The sequence below is a fragment of the Amblyomma americanum genome, chromosome 2, assembly GCF_052857255.1.
Source record: "Amblyomma americanum isolate KBUSLIRL-KWMA chromosome 2, ASM5285725v1, whole genome shotgun sequence".
In the NCBI taxonomy this organism is placed as follows: domain Eukaryota; kingdom Metazoa; phylum Arthropoda; class Arachnida; order Ixodida; family Ixodidae; genus Amblyomma; species Amblyomma americanum.
In genome coordinates, this window is record NC_135498.1 from 166,530,864 (window position 1) to 166,544,563 (window position 13,700).

The following is a 13,700-nucleotide window of genomic DNA, read 5'->3' on the forward strand; positions in this document are numbered from 1 at the left end:
AAAATAAATAAAAAACGGCCCTTTCACCCGCACCGCTTTTCGGGGAAATGCTCCCTTTTCTTTTGTTTGTGCGTCTGTGCCGGCTCCACGTATTCAATGTGTGGGAAAGGGCGCCACTTCTGGGCGACGTGCGGGAAGCTGGGAACACGGATTGTGTCTGGTCAGTGTCAGTGGCGCGCTTTCCGAATGCCGGCCTTTATGTTTCTTTTCCTTGAAGTCAACGAGCGGCTTCGGCGCCGGCCTGCCATAGTTCCAGAGAGGTGCGGAAAGATATACACCTCAGCTACGCTCATAGCGCGAACTTGCAGTCAACCGCTGCACCGAGACGAATCTTCTTTTGGCATGTGTTTTTGTTTCTGCTGGCTGACGCCGTTTTGGCGAAAAGGGGGGCAAACGATGGTTCTGTTCGTGTGTGTGTATTTTTGCCTCGATTCGTCAGCGCAGTCCGACTTCCTGAGCGGAAGATGCTGTGTTACGATTGCGTTGCGCTTTTCTTGTTTTGAGCCTTATCTCAGTCACGTGGGTCTCGCTGGAAGCATTGCGAACACGGCCACAGGCGACTTGTGTAACGAGGGGGCTGGCCCAATCAGCGATGAGCAGAGGGGCTAAGAAGAGATGTTGGTGGGAATATGGGGGTTCTCGCCAGGAGCTTTTGACCGGGAGAGCTCTGGTGGCTCCACACAATTGTTGCTCTACCATTGTTCTATCTGTTCTTGCTGTATCATCCATGCTACTCTAATATATCCTCGTGAGACCCAGTGTACAATTTATTGCACACTCGGTCTCAGCGTCGAAGCCCTGCTGCAGCTGCGGTACGCGCTAAGTCCTCCTGTGCAATGTATTGCACAGACATGTGCTGCCATCTGGCCAAGATTGAGAGAAGTCAATCGCGCGGGAGCGCTTGCTGGGCAGGTTCGAAAATGGCGTCCATACCGACGACGTCGTTTTATTCAATGCGACCAAGTAAGTTGCCCCTATTTACTTAACCCTTTGCTAAATGTTCTGAACTTTGCAATGAACAGGTTCAGGAATGTACAGGCATCATTTTGAGCATAATTTATCGTGAGGCAAGCGCTTATTTTGTTCGTGGCCACTTTGAACTTTTTTGTGTACATTGTATTGCACACTGGGACTGAACTACAGCACATGGGGTTGTTTTCATTCTGTTCACCGTAAGTGCTTTCCTGCGTGGGAAGACGTTATGATGATGTTCAGTTTTACTCAAAAAGTTATTTCCAATTGATATGTAAGCAACGTTTGTAATTTAGGCTTTCTTTGGCCCCTGCCAGGGTTGAATCTGAGCAGGGCAGAGGCGATTTTGGAGGCCATCGCCTCCCAGGACGGGTCGGATCTCGACTTGTCGGATGACGAGTTGAACGAAAAGTCAACACAAGCGCCACAACCAGATGTTTCCTGTTCAGGTAAGTTTCTTAATATAAGTTTTTACAATGTAAGTGCAAAATGCGGAACTTGACGCCGTTTTTTTTTTTTTTTTTAAGACGACTCGGACGAGGAAGATTCCGGCAGTGGGCCATTAACAAGTGTGGGGAAATTCCCTCCTTGGAGGCATGCTCCGTTTGTGTCATCTCTACCCGATGTTCCGGATACTCCGGATACTGAGACCGATTCTCGAACGAATTGGACAGCTCTGGACTATTTCAAGCAATATTTTTCTGAAGAATTTTACTGCAATATGCACGAAAAGAGTGAGGTGGGCTACCATCAAAGAAAGGGGACTCTGCTCAATAGCAGCACTGCCGAAATGAAGCATTTCATAGGTGCAACGTTCATGATGAGTTGCTTAGGATACCCACAGATTCGTCTTTACTGGGCAAGGCAAACACGAGTTGCTGCAATCGCTGATGTTGTGACTCGCGATCGCTTCTTCTTGTTGCGAAAAAACATAAAAGTTGTGAATGACTTGGACATCAGTGATGAGGAAAAGAAAGCCGACCGGCTGTGGAGACTGCGACCGTTCATCGAAATGATAAGGACGGCTTGCCTCCAGCTTCCAAGAAGCCCGTCAGCAAGCATAGACGAGCAAATAATACCGTTTACAGGCAGAACTACACTAAAGCAATACGTCCCTGGTAAACCTCATCCAACAGGGCTGAAGAATTTTGTGCTCTCCAGCCCATGTGGAATGGTTCTAGACTTCGAAATATATCAGGGAAAGTCTGCGCTCGCAGCTGACCGATCAGAGCTTGGTGTGGGTGCTTGTGCTGTGCTTAGATTGTCACAGTCCATGCCAACAGGCAGTTCTTTATTTTTTGATCGCTACTTCACTTCTGCACCCCTGCTTCGTCACCTCTCGAGCCAAGGCCTGCGTGGAACTGGCACCATAATGAAGAATCGCGTGCCAAAGGATTCTAAGCTCCCTGATGACAAAGCTTTGGTGAAGAAAGGCCGCGGATCCTTTTGCCAAACTGTCAATGTGGCTGATGGCATTTGCCTCGTTAAGTGGGTCGACAACAAGACCATTACGTTCGCTTCTTCACACATTGGTGAGGAGCCAGTAGGAGAATGCAAAAGATGGTGCAAGAAGGAGAGGGTCTATAAAGATGTACCTCGGCCAGCTATCGTAGAAGAGTACAATAAGAATATGGGAGGCGTTGACCTCTGCGATAGAATGGTGAGTCTCTACCCAAGCAAGGCAAGGACAACGCGCTGGACTCTTCGTTCTCTTTGTTTTCTTGCGGACGTGGCTGTCGTTAATGCATGGTTGCAGTATAAAGAAGACTCTCAACTCCAAGGAGTTGCCAGCAAGAACACACTAAGTCTACTGGACTTCAAACTGATAATTGCTAATGATTTGCTGAGAGCAGAATTGGATGTGGGCAGCGACGACGATGAGCCGCCAGCGAAGCGCCCTGCCAGTAAGACAACACCATTGCCTCCCGTCTCCTTCCGGACAGCCGGAGCAACACACATGCCCGAACTTTCATTGCAGAAGTCCGCATCAAGATGCCGTAACCCCTCCTGTTCTGAACGCACAAAGTTTCGTTGCACTCGCTGTGACGTTTTTCTTTGTATAACTTCTTCAAGAAACTGCTTTAAACAGTTTCATGCCTAGAGATATCATTGAAGGGCACAATAAAAGCCTTCTTGCCCATTATCCATAATCTCTCATGATATTGTTTTTTTCATCCGCTGAGTCCCAATGTGCAATATATTGCACATGCTTTGCTAAGCAAACAAAAAATACTTCATCAACAAAACTTTTTTTATCGTGATAAGATAGCCTCATTGGTCTAATAAATGCGTTTTCTTGATCTGCATACAAAAATTCGTCACTCAGGTTTCACGAGGATATATGAAGTTTTTCGTTTTCCAACGAAAGTCGTCTGGGTCATTTTTCACGCAAATGCCAATCACAAGAATGGGCCGTAACGGCAGCTAGACGTGTTTAGATCACTGTCATGTTGGGTCAGCATATGCAATAATGGCTGATCAGAGGACATTATCTTCCCAAGTATAATTTCCATGCATAACGCACAGCACCCTGTACTCCAGAGTTAATTAATCACTTTCAGTCGAAGCAGCGTGAAAAAAATTCAAGTGGTGAAAAACCAAAACCCGAATTTAATCAGCCCTGTTTTAAACAAAGTGTTGTTCGCTCAGGAATCTGCTTGACGCGTAAATTGAAAACACAAGGAGAAACTGTATGCAACTACTTTTAACGGAGGTCCTCACTTGCATTTTCAGGTATTATCCACACAGATATGAAGTATTCAACCGATAGCACAGTAACGACCAATTTTAGTATGAACCTTACCAGAATAAATACGGTCAGCAATGCAACATGAAAGCTAGACCTGCACCCTGAGCTGCATGAACAGCGTCACTCAAACAGTGAGAACTGCCTCTTAAGTACCGCGTTCATGGGCGGAGTCCAACTGCAACAAAACAAACAAGTCCAGCGCTATGCGCAGCATGAAAGCTAGACCTGCACTGCGAGCAGCGTAAACGACGCAGCTCAAACAACACGAAGCGCAAGTTCTGAATCGAGCCCACGAACGAGTCCGACTACAACCAAACGAATACTCCAAGTAATGCGTGCGACATGAAAGTTAAGCCTGCACAGCCTAGCAGAGCCAGGAGTGTGAACGGCGGGGCTAATACAATGAGTAGCACGGCTTTCGTAGTCCACAAGCGAACCAATTCATCTACAACCATGCCAAATGGCATTAAGACTCCAGTCACTCGCGCTTCACACCAAATCTTCTGAAAAAATGCAAAAACTGAAAAGTGGCCACTTACAACGTAAAGACGTGTGTATCCAGCACATTATCAATGTTTTCCTGGCCGATCTTACGAAGCCAAACCTTTCGGTGAGCCACATTGCTTTTTCCAGACGGAATGACGAAAAACATTTTCCCACTGCTTCTTAGGTTGTTGCACCTGTAAGCGCAACAGAAGCTCGGTGTCGTCGTAGCGCGTAGACACCAACAAAGCTCGAGAAACGCTTCCTGCCAAAACTCTTTCGCACAAAATGAAAACGAAGAGCAATTTCTACCCCCGACAAGGCACTGGCATCTGTTGCAGAGCCAAAAAATGCATGCTAACACGTGACCACGGCGCCTCGGCCAATGGGAGGCTCAGTTATCCAGCGGTGTGCTAGGAGAGGAAGGAAGCCGGAAAGTTCAAAGCTTTTCGTTACTTTTGCTTAACTGAGGCGCTTAAATTAAGACAACATCCGTTAAGCCATTCAACGAGACGGACCACGCGACGCTCACAAATTATTTCTGGGCCTTAAAAATTCCTGGGTCCCTAAACTCCATCACACCTAACTGAAAAAGAAATGCTGGAAGGCTTGTCCGACCAAAATGTCACAGATATGTACAGAATAAAAATCTGGAAAGACAACAAAGAAACAGATACAAAACACTTGGTTCACACATTCAACACAAGTACATTACCTGAAACTACTGAAGTAGGATACCAAAAAGTAAATGTCAGGCACTATATTCCGAACCCACGAAGATGCTTCAATTGTCACAAGTTTGGCCATGGTCGCAAAACTTGTGCAAAATGTGCTTTGAAGGATCACGTTTCTGAGGAATGTGACGCAGCCTTGCATTGCGCTAACTGCGAGAGAGACCACGCTACATACTCAAGGGCCTGACCGTTCTGGAAGAAGGAAAAGGAGATAATCACCATAAAGACAAACGAAAACATTTAATTTAGAGAGAGTGCCCCTATTCTAAAGATCTCTAAAAAGGGTGATGCAGGAACATCGCGGAAAAAGTGCGTGCAATCACGTCTGCGCTCATGGACAGTGATGAAGCACGGGAACATAGCTGGTATCACGTGACTAAGGCACCGGAAGAACGCGTGCAGTGTGGACGTCATTCCGCAGAGCGGTGGAAGACAATGCTGTTAACGCAGTGCCACCACTGCAGGTTTCCAGATAGTGTGAGCGGGGCTTAAACATGCTTCTCTGCCTTAACATGCGTTCACACTTGTCCAGAAATTCGGCCGCTTTTGACTCCGAGCGAGGTGGAAAGCGGCGTGATGAGGGCGATCGAGCTGGACCCAAAGTTTTCACGTTCGCAGCGGAGGACGCAAAAGGTTTTCGACGTCACATCCGGAAAAATACCGATATGGCAGCAAGCATGACAGCAATGGCAGTGGAGCCGAGCAGCGCTATTTTCTCTGTTGAGAAGTTTCTGGATTCCGTTAAAGCCCATCCTATCGTCTATGATAAAAGGCACCTGAACTCAAGCGATGCCGCATACAAGGAGCAACTGTGGGAGAAGATAGGCAAGAAATGGGAGTGAGCGGTACGTACACTGGCTTGTAGAGTTTGCAGTACGACGATACCAGAAAAAACAATGCGATTTTCCCAATGCCAGAGCAGCTTTATTTAAGCAAGTTCTCCCTAGTTTCTATCTCATGCATGCGAATGATCTTGCGAGCATGCACGATGCTTATTGTACTGCGAAAGCAGCACACCGATCGTTTCGCTCGTGCCGCTGCTAGCCCATGCTAGCCTATGCATGCACGGCCCGTGCCAGAATGCACGGCGCTCGCTCATCATTTCGCTCGTGCCGCTGCCAGCTCGTATAGCAGCGCTAGGTTTTACGATGCGAGATTTTGCGTTGAACAACGTGAGCGTAAGGCACTTTTATTGATTCGTGAGGAGTTCAGAATGAATAGGAGTGGTAGTAAACAGTCCTTTGCTGTACTTGATAATCAAACTTTTTTTTCTCTGCAGGGATTACCTGTCACAGAAATTTTAAAGGATACTTTCATGAAAACCAGAAACCAAATACGAACAAGCATGAAAGGTGCAGCCGGACTTGCAGGTGTTGCAACCGTTAAGTGGAGACACTTAGAACAAATGCAAGCATTTATGGAGCCAGTATCAAGAGAACCGATGCGAGTCAAACATTTTGTCATTTTGTTTTTGTGCATGCAGCTGTGCATGTTGGGTTTTCAGAAGAAACAAAAGCTGGACAGTCTTTTACTGCAACATTGAGTACATTTGAACAAATGTGCAGAATTAAGACAGTGAAAGTTATTTGTGCTCTTTATAAGTTGTCAACCAGTATGTCCACTTCCTCTAGCAAATAGGCTACTATGACTCCCGCCAGTCATGGGCCATGCCTAAAATCTGTGCATTGCACGAATCATGAGCAAACTAAGTCATGAAGAAAGTCCATTGCTTTAATAATGGGTGCGATGATTGTGAGCTCTACCCTCAATTCGAGCGGCCCATCCACATCACAAGCAGCAGCATCTGAAAGGTAAACATCCGAGAATGGAACATGTACACTTGCGCTCACTGATATGTAAAGGAGTCAATGCAAGTATCACATCTGTACCCTCATTTTTACAGCCAACTAGTAAAGAGAGAGGACGAAGACTGTGAGTCGGACGTTCAAAGGTAAATGAAACACTTTGACATCATGTCTCTAACCTCTTGTCGAACACGTCTACTTGGACATAACCACATGCTACAGAGCTCCTAGAATAAATGTTTTTTGTTGCTAAAAAGTATTTCCATTCTTTTAAAAGGGCACCAAGGCTAAAGAGAGCGAAGCATTCACTGAGGGGACTGCAAAGGTAAAACAGGAGTTGATAACAATTCATGAATACTGAAAACATGAAGTTCCAACTTCCAGCACCTCAGAGGCACCTCCACATGCTGCAGTTGCTGCTGCTTGCCTCGAGCACTTACATGCTGTTCGGAATTAAAGAGAGCACAGCCAACTACAGCAACAGGAGCCAAATGACTGTGGTCCTCACGTGTATGGCACTGGCTGGGCAGCTGTGTACGGTCCTTCCTAGAGAGCAAAGCGAGGCAATATTTGTTCTTCCAGTCTCTTTTGCACTGTGGTGACACAGTGAAACCTCACATGCTCAGAGTTCTTAGTTGTTTCTGCTCGTGTAAGCTGTTTTCCTTAATGCATTGATTTGTTTTGTGGGTTCTAAGGTTGTTTGCAACTGGTTAAAATAATTCAAACTTCTGAAAGAAGCTGTGATGTTAACAGAACAAAGAACAAGAAAGAGACAGTGATGAGAGCTTACACATTTGTGTCCTCTTAACTGCTCTAAGTCAACTGTTTCTTCTCACGTTATGGTGGTTGTCCATAAAACAATTCAAGTAGCTAAACCACTCATGTTGAATTTGTGACTGCTTCAGATAGCAGCAGACATGGAGCACTTTTGGAGTTTTCCAAACTGAATACGCAGCACCTACTACGTTGTGCTTAGGTTAGTTTATGTCAGCAAAAGAAAAACAAATAGATGCGCGTAGAGCCACCGAGCTCGAGACCGACACACAGCAGCCGAAATATATGTGTTCCCGTCGGCCTGCGAGCTGTTTGTCGACTAGTACCCGCGCCGAGGAGCTGGCTGGGTACACGTTACGTGAGTTATAGCACACCGGCATGTCTCACCTAAGTCCCGTTGGAGGATCCCTACCTCGGGAAACCCTAAACGGCCCTTTCACCTGCACTGCTTTTCGGGGAAATGCTTCTTTTCTTATGTTTGTGCGTGTGTGTGCCGACTCCACGTATTCACTGTGTGGGAAAGGGCGCCGCTTCTGGGCGACGCGCGGGAAGCCGGGAACACGGATTGCGTCTGGTGAGTGTCAGTGGGGCGTTTTCCAAACGCCGGCCTTTAGGTTCCTTTTCCTTGAAGTCAACGAGCGGCTTCGGCGGTGGCATGCCATAGTTCTAGAGAGGCGCGGAAAGATATACATCTCAGCTGCACTCATTGCGCGAACTTGCAGTCAACGGCAGCGCCGAGACGATTCTTCTTTTGGCCATGTGTTTTTGTTTCTGCTGGCTGACGCCGTTTCGGCAAAAACTGGGCAAATGATGGTTCTGTTTGTGTGTGTCTATTCCTGCCTCGATTTGTCAGCGCAGTCCGACTTCCTGAGTGGAAGATGCTGTGTTACGATTGCGTTGCGCTTTTCTTGTTTTGAGCCTTATCTCAGTCACGTGGGTCTCGCTGGAAGCAGTGTGGGCCTGCATAAATGCACGGCCACAGGCGACTGTTACGTCACGAGAGGGCCGGCCCAATCAGCGATGAGCTGAGGGGTTAAAAAGAGATGTTGGCGGGAATCATGGAGTTCTCGCCAGGAGCTTTTGACCGGGATAGCTCTGGCGGCTCCACTCTGTTGTTGCTCTTCCTTTTATGTCTTTGGTGTATCATCCATGCTACTCCACTATCCCTTTCGGCCCTGGCGTCGTCAATTGATCACACAAAGTAAAACGTAATTCTCACTTGTAAAACCGAAACTGAAACCAATAATTTTTTTGTGGAGTGTTTCTCCGTGAGCCCTATGGCCACTGCCATCAGCAGCAGAGCATTTTGTACACGCTCACGCGAAGGCAACGACAAAGTTTTCACTCGTACCATGGCTGAGCAGCCTTCGGGTAAGTATCGATTTTCACAATATATACCTTTTGAAGTCGCGGGTATTTTCGGCTGATATTTTTTATATTTATTTCCTACTGTTAGCGTAGGCGGCATGCAAAAAAGTGTAGGCCTGACCTGCATACTTTTTCTGTAGTGGTCTTTTGTTTACATGTCCACTCTTGACGACATCAGGGCTTAGTGGTTGCAAGTCGTGCGTTTGTCGTTTTATCCGCATTCTCTTTCATATTTTTTAGGTGCATCGATACCGGCGGCCTTATTTTATTCGAACCATGGTAAACGCCCACAACGCTTGCAAGAATGCACGGATAATCTCTTTGAACAACTGGACACCGTAATTTATCAGACGTGGAAGACGAGTGCGGCGAGTCTGGCAGCAGCGGTGACGAGGGGGACGACGCGCTTGGAGCCCCGACGGAGAGCGAAAGTGATAGTTTAGAAGCTGATTCGGGAGATGATGGCACACCAGCAACGGCAAGCGGATGGGCGAGAAAACCTTTCAAGGTGCCAGAGACTGTATTCAAAGGGGTAGCTCGCGAAGACCTTCACATTGAAGGGGACATACTCTCACCATTTTGTTATTTTAGCCGTTATGTCCCGAAGAGCGTCTTTACTGAGCTTGCTGAGAAAACAAATCAGTACTCTGTTTTTCAGTATGGCACGTGTGTAAACACTGATGAAGATGAAATCAGCTGACTGGTGGCTCTCCATCTGATAATGGGTGTCCTGAAATATCCAAGGTTGCGCCTATATTGGAAGCCTGCAATGAGAACTGCTCTCATCGCATCATGCGAGATATCGCGCAACCGCTTCGAGAAGCTTCGCAACACTCTTCACATCGCTGATGCGAACAAGCCAGACACCAATGACAGACTCTGGAAGGCGAGACCTCTGCTCATGAATTTTCAAGCAAAGTGCCACGATCTCGAGGTAGAGGAGCATCTGTGCATTGATGAGCAGATTGTTCCTTTCAAAGGCCGTTTGGACATAAAGCAATATGTGAAGGGCAAGCCTCACCCTTGGGGTGTGAAGGTATTCATGCTATGCGGGGAGTCCGGCCTGATTTATGATTTCTTGGTATACCAGGGCTCTACAACAAAGCTGAACGAGAATGAAAAACAGCAATATGGTGTGGCAGGTGCAATCATTTCGCACATGGCCGAGCAAATCCCGCCGTTTGTTGGCCACAAACTTTTTTTGATAATTACTTTACTTCGTTGCCCATGCTGCGCGCCCTGAGTGAACGAGATATACTTGCAGCTGGTACTGTACGCATGAACAGGTGTGAAAAGTTCCCGCTCATGAGTGAAAATCAACTAAAGAAAAATGGTTGAGGCTCATCTGACAGTTTGGTCAGCAATGACGGCAAGATTACTGTGACGCAATGGCTGGACAATCGAGCCGTAAATATGGCCTCGAATTTTATCGGTGTAGAAGGGGAGGATACAGCACAGCGCTGGAGCAAGGTGGACAAATGTTTCATTGATGTGAAACGCCCAGCTGTAGTCGGAGCGTACAACCGAAGCATGGGAGGTGTAGACAAAACGGACTTCCTTGTAGCCTTGTACAGGACCACAATTCGTTCAAGAAAGTGGACCCTCAGAATGATTTTTCATTTTGTGAATCTTGCTGTTCTGAACTCTTGGTTAGAGTACAGACGTGATGCTGATGTGCGAGGAGTCTCATCGAATGAACAACTTGACCTCCTGGACTTCACCCTCAGAATAATTGATGCTCTTGCAAAGAAAGACAAAAAATGCAAGATAATAAAGCGTGGTAGGCCATCCTTGTCTCCACTAGAGCCCAAGAAGCAAGCTCGCTTCACGGAGAATAGGCCTATAGAAGATGTGAGGTTCGACCAAGTTGGACATTGGCCAATTCACACCGACGCTGGGGCGCAGCGGTGTAAATTGGACGGTTGCACAAGAAAAGTTCAAGTTTTTTGTGAAAAATGCAAGGTGCATCTGTGCTTGACGAAGTCGAGGAATTGCTTCAAGGACTTTCACACAAAGAAATGATCAAATTTGTGCTCAGTTTTTGTAGTAAGAGCGGCATGAAATAAAGTGAACATTTTTTCATTAATACACCCACTGAGCCCCGACGTCCTTTTTTGTGGACATGAAGCCAAATCGGTAATTACTTCACACACAAGCTTTATATTTTGTGAGCATGTCCTTCTGACCTTCCAAGTGAAAAAAATTAGAGAGAAAAAAATCTGCGGTAAAAATAAAAATTCCATGGCTGAAAGGGCTATACATGAAGATTTTTGTTTTCCAACAAAAGTCGCCTGGATCATCCTTCGCGCAAATTTCAATCACAAGAATGGGCCGTAACGGCAACGAGACGGCCTGAACTCGCTATGCAACAGCAGCGAGGAGAAGGAAAGAACCGCAACTGATGCGTTATTTGGCTTCGCATTTCACTATTACATCGCCTACGACATTGTGCTTAGGTTAGGTTAGGTAACGGAAAAACAAATAGATGCATTATTTGGCTTCGTATTTTACTACTACACCACCTTCGACATTGTGCTTAGGTTAGGTTAGCAAAGGAAAAACAAATAGATGCCTTATTTGGGGGGATGGTCAAAACCACCAGTCCAGCTACTATTTGGTCCAGTGCAGCTGCTGCTGTCATCGCTACCGCTACCGTGTGTCTCTTAAACTGTGTTAGGAATGCTCTTCCCAGTTCATTGCTACCTTGGGCCAGGGAACCCAACTGAAAACTGGGAGTCAGTGGACAAGGACGACCACATTGCCCAATAGCACGACCAAGCCTATAGCCGGGCCAGCAGCCACAAGAACGTATTTTCGGTGGACAAGGCATCTGCGCAAGCAATCTTCAAAGACTTTGCGAGCAGCCGTAACTGGCACTCTCCATTAGGCGCGCTAGGCCTAGGCACAAAAAATCTTTTAGAGGAGCGTGTTTTGGGCCAGTCTGTCTATGGAACGTCAAGCGGACGGAAACGTCCTGCTAAAGAAGCAGCGGAGGAAAGCTTACATATCCCTCGCAAACAACCCCAAGTGCCGCACTCACAAATTCATGCGACAGCTATTCGGCAGCCTCCTGGACTCCTCCACCTCCGAACTGGGAGGAGAGCAGTCGACGGAGCCAGCAGTAGGCGGAGCGGGAATTGGAAGCGACGGAGCCAGCAGTAGGTGGAGCGGGAATTGGAAGTAACGGTAGTAATGCCCGCGAGCTCGCTACCCAAATTTTACGAGTTCTTAGAAACCATGTGGTGGCCACGGTGTTCGATGACAGTAAAATACTCACAACGTGGGGATACGCAATGCTAAAGATGCAGCTAAAGTACGATTCCAAGAAAATTTTTCCGGGCATGTTAACAAGCATGTTGCGCCCACCCGTCGATCACCCCTACCTCTACATGCCGAAAGCGACTTTTGATGACCTGCCGAACCACACCAAGGCTCTGAAGTGCTTCATAAAGATAATGCCTCATGGCCTGCGCACTCCGTGGAAGATAGGTTCTTCGGTGGTGCAGCCCGTAAACTCTATGACATGCTCGTTTACGGACAGGCGTGCGTAGGACTGAACGTGCACATGGAGATGGGCATGTGCCATGTAAAGCAGGGTGCCAGCGGCAATCCCATGAAGGCCACATCTCTTCAACCGTTCAGTGAGACGGACCACGCGACGCTCGCAAAGTATTTCTGGGGCCTGTATATAATGCCGGGCTCGGAGACGGAACCGGACGACGAGGCAATGGACGTCCCTACAAGCATGGGTGCTTTCGGAGCACAAATTTGCCTACGACTTTATTCCCATAAAGGACACCAGTCCTCATCTCACAAAATTTGTCAACCAGTTTCTTTTCAAGGACCGCGTGGGTACACCTATCCTAAACTACAAGCCCACGTTTGCAAACGCCTGGCTGTGCCTGAGCCCCAGCTACGAGGGCGGCAACGAGTTTTGCACGTGCAGTGCTCTGCCCGTGAAAGAGGACTGTACCGGTTTTATTACAAGCAACCTGTCAAACAGAGTCGTCAAAACAAGAGCCAACCAACCTAATAATGGGCATCCGCCCTCACGCAACGGCACGCGTAAAGTACTTGGACCCGCTAGAGGACGATTATTTTCACCGCGGCCTGGGACGCATGTCGACTGGCAAAATGCAGCCCAAAGTGGGCTTTGGCATACTAGCGGTGCCCAAATCGAACAAAGATGGCCCAGCACCGACAATTTTGAGGATGTGGTAGCCTTTTTCCAGGTGGACACTGAAATTGTCTTTCACAGCGACATTGATAGCGTGGCCGTGCATGCACATCATGCCCTCTTCAGACGAGGGACCTTACTTGCGGCACGGAATCAAGAAAATAAACACATCCACGAACAGCCTGACACGTCATGGGCGCTTTACGCATCTGTACCGCACGCACGACAAGTTGGCCGGCCACGAGTGGGAGCTGAAGGCTCTTGTCGAGGAACAAAAGCAACAGGCTGCGACCACGTCCAAGACGGTGAGATTGATATTGGTCCCCTTTCGCCCGCAATAAAAGAAAGTGTTTCAAACTGGTCTCTTTTTTTCTTTGCCGGAAGCAGAGCATTCCCACCCGCAAACAAGCTCCGCAAACAAAAGCAAAACATTGTTGTAGCAGACGATGTCGCTACTTAAACGAAGAATTTCAAAATATATATATATATATATCTTTTTTCATAGAAGAGGGCCTACTACAGCCACTGCATGCCCCAGGCAGTAATAGACAGCAGCACGTATAGAATATGTAATTAATTTTCTCGTAGACAGCCCTTTTTATGCTTTTACTCGTAATGCCTCAAGGGGGTATATTTGA

The 13,700-nt window shown here is 47.2% G+C and overlaps 1 long non-coding RNA gene across 3 annotated transcripts in view; it reads right to left on the minus strand.

Moving 5' to 3' along the window:
- The window catches only part of LOC144121956 (uncharacterized), a 75,125-nt gene that overhangs the window by 20,146 nt on the left and 41,279 nt on the right, over nt 1–13,700 (minus strand). Inside the window, exons 2-3 of one of the 3 annotated variants that reach the window (XR_013312754.1) lie at nt 8,029–8,183; nt 6,561–7,289 (exon numbers count right to left, since the gene is read on the minus strand). The exons of the other annotated variants lie outside the window; for them this stretch is intronic. This is a non-coding gene — a long non-coding RNA (uncharacterized LOC144121956). Of the gene's footprint in view, nt 1–6,560; nt 7,290–8,028; nt 8,184–13,700 lie in introns of those variants that run through there. 3 annotated transcript variants of the gene reach the window in all.